Source organism: Arachis ipaensis, chromosome B01 (genome assembly GCF_000816755.2).
Source record: "Arachis ipaensis cultivar K30076 chromosome B01, Araip1.1, whole genome shotgun sequence".
Lineage (NCBI taxonomy): Eukaryota > Viridiplantae > Streptophyta > Magnoliopsida > Fabales > Fabaceae > Arachis > Arachis ipaensis.
The window spans coordinates 59,185,788-59,191,153 of record NC_029785.2 but is presented as its reverse complement, the minus strand read 5'-3'; the positions used below and the strand labels follow the sequence as shown (position 1 = coordinate 59,191,153).

Sequence of the window (5,366 nt, the reverse complement as noted above, 5' to 3'; positions counted from 1 at the left end):
TCTTTACTTTTCTTGCTTGGTAGTGGTAGTATTTATTATTTATTGTTATTTTACCATGCTTTCTTTACATGCCCACTAAGTGTTTGACAAAATACTTGGTTGGGATTTTGCTTAGTTTTTCTCACTCTTGGTTGAGAAATTGTGTGGTTTGGGTGAACTTGAGTGGTGGATGTCCATTCCACATTAGTCCACTCCCCTCTTCCACAAGTGAGGGTCATCCCAAATGTAGTATTTGGAGTCACTCCTCAACTTATCCCTTTGGTTTTTAGAAAAGTTGGGAGGAAAGATTTTCGCAACCAAGTAGTTCGCTATTGGGGCAAACCAAAGAAAGCTATCCGACATAGCATGCAAACTATCCATGGGAATGAGTCATTGATCGGAAATGGGTCAAATTTTAAATTCTCAAGGAGGCTTAAATGATCCACAACTAAGTTTTGAGACCCACTCCGGTCCCTAATCTCAACGTCGAATTCTTTCAAAAGCAAGATCCATTGCATGAGTCGAGATTTTGACTCATTCTTTGTCAATAAGTACTTTAAAGCTGCATGATCCGTGTATACCACTATCTTGGACCCTAGCAAATAAGATCTGAATTTATCTAAAGCATGAACAATAGCTAGGAGTTCCTTTTCCGTAGTGGTATAGTTGGATTGTGCTGCATCCAGTGTTTTAGAAGAGTAAGCAATGACATAAGGGAGTTTACCATCGCGCTGTGCAAGCGCGGCACCTACAGCATGGTTTGACGCATCGCACATTATCTCGAATGGCAACGTCCTGTTGGGGCCTCGCACAACCGGTGCTGTGGTAAGAACTCTCCTTAGCTCTTCAAACGCTTTCACACATGCACTGTCAAACTCAAAGTCCACATCCTTTTGGAGTAGGCACGACAATGGCAAAGCAATTTTGCTGAAATCCTTGATAAAGCGCCTGTAAAATCCTGCATGTCCCAAAAACGAGCGGACCTCCCTCACAGATGAGGGGTGAGGTAAAGTGGTGATAACATCGACCTTGGCCGGGTCTACAGAAATGCCTTCATGAGATACTACATGCCCTAACACTATACCTTGCCTTACCATAAAGTGACATTTTTCAAAATTCAAGACAAGGTTAGTGTCAACACATCTAGCTAAGACTTTAGCCAAGTTCTCTAAGCAACAATCAAATGAAGTTCCATAAACACTGAAGTCATCCATAAAGACTTGCAGACAATTCTCCATTAGATCGGAAAAGATACTGGTCATACACCGCTGAAAAGTAGCAAGTGCATTACATAGTCCAAATGGCATCCTTTTGTAGGAAAAGGTGCCAAAAGGGCAAGTAAATGTTGTCTTTTCCTGATCTTCAGGAGCAATGTGAATCTGGAAGTAACCAGTGAATCCATCAAGAAAGCAATAATGGGATTTACCCGCCAAATGGTCCAACATCTGATCGATAAAGGGCAAAGGATAGTGGTCCTTTCTTGTAGCGGCGTTCAATCTTCTATAATCGATGCACACTCACCATACATTTTGTACTCTCTTGGTGACCACTTCACCATCATCCTTCTTAACCGCAGTGATACCCGATTTCTTGGGAACAACCTGGACCGGACTCACCCACTCACTGTCAGAAATTGGGTATATGATACCCGCATCAAGAAGTCTAGTGACCTCCTTCTTTACAACATCAAGGAAGGTCGGATTGAGCCTTCTTTGCGGTTGCCTATGTAACACCCTAATTAGCCTAAGCCTTACCTCGCGTCGTAAAGCCAAGGTCAATCAGAGATTACGACAGTTCTAAACTCATACATAATAGTATAATCTAGAAGCCCGATGAAAGATATAGCTCAAAAATAGAATTTCGAAGCACAAACGTACTAACAGAGTTACTAGCTTAAGGCATAAGAAACAGAGAAGATATAACAAAAGATAAGTATATAATATCATAGGGAACTAGTCACGACTCGCGGAGTTTAAGCTGGCTAGCCATATACTGATATACAAAACCATACAGTGAAAACAGCTTATACAAGTTTTGTTCTCTCAAATACATGCCTCTAGGCAAAACAAAATAAAAAAGGAGAGATGTATAAACAAAATAAACTAAAAAGAACTCCAAAATGATCCAAGATTCTCCGCTCCTGTCACCAACCAAAGCAACTCACCGAGGTGGGTTGCGACCTGCATCTGAAAAACACAACAACAATATGGTATGAGAACCGGCGGTTCTCAGTATGGTAACAGTTCCCAGTGATATAGGATATAAGACCCCGGGACACCAAAGGCAATCCTAAGATTCATATCAATCACAAGATTCAACTTAAAGCATTCTAAAACATTTAAGCATAATATACCAACTTGACTTAAATAAACCAGGTTATCTATCTTAAGGGATTTCTATTCTAACCAAATACCGCTGTCCCACAGCCTTCACCAACCGATCCTCCATGCGATCCCATCGCCACCGCCTTCCGAACCTCCTCAATCCCAGCAGAAAACACAGATAATGTTCAAAGCAAGTAAAGAACAAGTAGTAGCATATATGGCAAATAATTCAGATAGCAAGTAAGCATGTTATTCAATTAGGCAAACCATTACAAGTAAACAAAGCATACAAGCAGATAGGAAATGCATATGATGAATGCCTGCCCTACTGGCTGTGATATCACATTGTCGGTTCAACTGTCAGCCCGACACATCTCCATGGAGACGTCGCCCTTCGGATTTCTCATATGGGAACCCCCGAGATATAGTGCCCGGATCACTGTCCAGGTACTGGCTCTTGCTCGCCCTATAGATCCGAAGGGATGCGAGTGAGATATTCTTGCCTCAGACCTCACATCTCAACGTAAGCGGGATTAACCACCGTCCTTACGCCGCCGCCGCTACCTCGACAGGTGGGATTAACCACCGTCCCTGCCAGGCGCATAGCGTCTCAAAATATCATGTAAAAATATTCTTTCAATGGTTTTCAAAAGTATTTTCAGCATACATAGATCCATCACTTCAATCCGAGTCCCCGACTCATCTCAACCACTGTCCCTTTATAACTTAGTTTCCAAATACCAAAAGTCTATCATTCCTCATCTCATATACCAATCATCCTTCACCTAACGTCAAACCATTCTCAGCACGCCAGAAACCTAGGCCTCCGTTTTCTAATTTACCTTAAAATCATGTACTAGAGCCCTTAATTTATATCCCATGTTCTAATACTCAAAACTAGGTCCAAACGTCTTAAAATGCTGTTATAGAAGCTTACAACCTTGTTGAAAAGGCAAAATAGTTGAAAACAAATAAATTTTTGAGAAACAGGACGTGTGCACACGCACATATCAGAAGTAATGAAATTCTGCAACTTTGAAAAATTTCAGATTTTTAACACCAACTTTGAATAATCATAACTTCCTCTACCAAATTCCAATTTTTTACAAACTTTATATCGATTCGAACAGTTTTCAATAAGCTTTAATGCTAAACTAATTTCAATAGATTTTGAAAACTAAGGCATAAGTTATGATTAGACAAAGTTCACCAAAAGTCAACTTTTACCAAGACTCACAAAAATCTCAATTTACCAACTTTCATAACCCAATCCAACCAAAACCACATCAATTCTATCACATATCAGAATTTACCATTTTCCATATCCAATTTACCATTCCACCATATATAATCATCAATTCTCACTATCAAATACATAATAATACCCTCACTAACCATCATCATTATTAATTTCAACATCAAACTCCAACATCATACTATCAACATCAATATAACCATTTATCAACAATCCCAACACTCACCTTCAATTATCAAAAATATCAATATTTATCATCCATTATCAACCACATCAACAAACCCTCATCAACAACAATAAATCATACATCCCTCATCAACCTGTATAATCATTAAATTCCAACAGCATCATTATTCATCATCAATCATTAAATACCAACAACCTCATCAACAACACTAATCATCAATACTCATTAACACCAACAATTCTCCATAATCATCCTTAATCACAATATTCCAAGGATACCAACAATTAACATCAATTTACACATAATCATTCATACACCAACAACATTCAATCCTATCTTAGGGTCAACTAGCCTAAGTGTCCATGAATATTATATACTACATAGAGAAAACCAAAACCATACCTTGGCCGATTCCCTTTATGCACCCAAACTCAAAATGAGCACCAACAAGCTTCCAACCACAATCCAAGCTTTCAAATCCACTCCAACAAGCACAAATAAGTTCCAAAAGCTCCCAAAGCCACAATAATCAAACTATATACATATAAATCACCACAAATCAACCTAGGGTTCAACATAAGCATAATCTCACAAGGGTTTAAGAGCTTTTACCTTTCCCAACAGATTTGATAACACAAATCCAAAGCTAAGCAAGGATTAGAGCAAACCTAAACATCCAAAATCATAAAAACCCATTTAACCCAAAACTCTAATAAAATCCGAAATTTTGAAGAGAGAAACTGGGAAGATTTCGTGATTACCTTGAGGGTTTCTTGGGTGGGTTTTGTAGAGCTCTTCACAAGGAACGCGTAGCCGCAAACGGTGCGGCGATCGGAGCTCCGTAGCTCAAGATATGAGCTTGGGAAGTTTGAAGTGAATAGTAACAATGGTGAAAAGCTCTCACCTCTCTCCTCACTTCAGCTGCTGTTGTATTTAGGTTATGAGGATGAAAGTGGCTGAAATGGGTTCATTTAAGCATATTTATATGTTGGGCTTGGGCCCAACTTGGGCCCGGTCCAACCCGTTAGCGTTTTTAGCCCGTTTGGCCTAACTTCGGGCCAAATCTTTAAAATTAAAGTCCGATTTTCCATTTCTAATGTTTTTCTAAGGTTTTTTGACGGTTTTCACTTTTCTCATGCGGTACCAGGCAGACTTGAACCGGTTCAACCGGTTCAACTGTCGGTTCGCAATTTTTCACAGTTTTTCGTAGAAAGCACATTTTCTGACTCAGAAAGACTCACTGAGTCCAAAAATCACCTTTAAATCCCCAAATTCTCTCTCTAACTTTTTGGAATCTAATTTGGGCAATTAATCACTTAATTAACCGGTTGATTAGTTGCGGTTCTTACAGCCTAACCGGCCTAGCTCCCTCTTGGAGAAATATACAATGCATGCACTTGCGAGGGTTAATCCCCACAATATCAGCTAGGCTCCAACCAATTGCCTTCTTGTACTTTCTTAGGACATCTAGGAGCTTTTCTTCTTCCTCACTAGAAAGCTCACTAGCAATAATGACTGGAAACTTTTGGTTGTCCTCTAAGAAAGCATACTTCAAATGAGATGGAAGAGGCTTCAATTCACTCTTTGCCTCAAGCTGAGGTTCCTTTTCATCAAGCTCACG

General features: G+C 39.6%; 1 long non-coding RNA gene across 1 annotated transcript; it reads right to left on the bottom strand.

Annotated features, from left to right (window-relative positions):
• Positions 1,890-4,699, bottom strand: LOC107618187. The gene is made up of 4 exons (XR_001615162.2): positions 4,507-4,699; positions 4,358-4,413; positions 4,148-4,279; positions 1,890-2,165 (listed from the first exon to the last, which is right to left on the bottom strand). It is a non-coding gene; the product is annotated as an uncharacterized LOC107618187 (long non-coding RNA).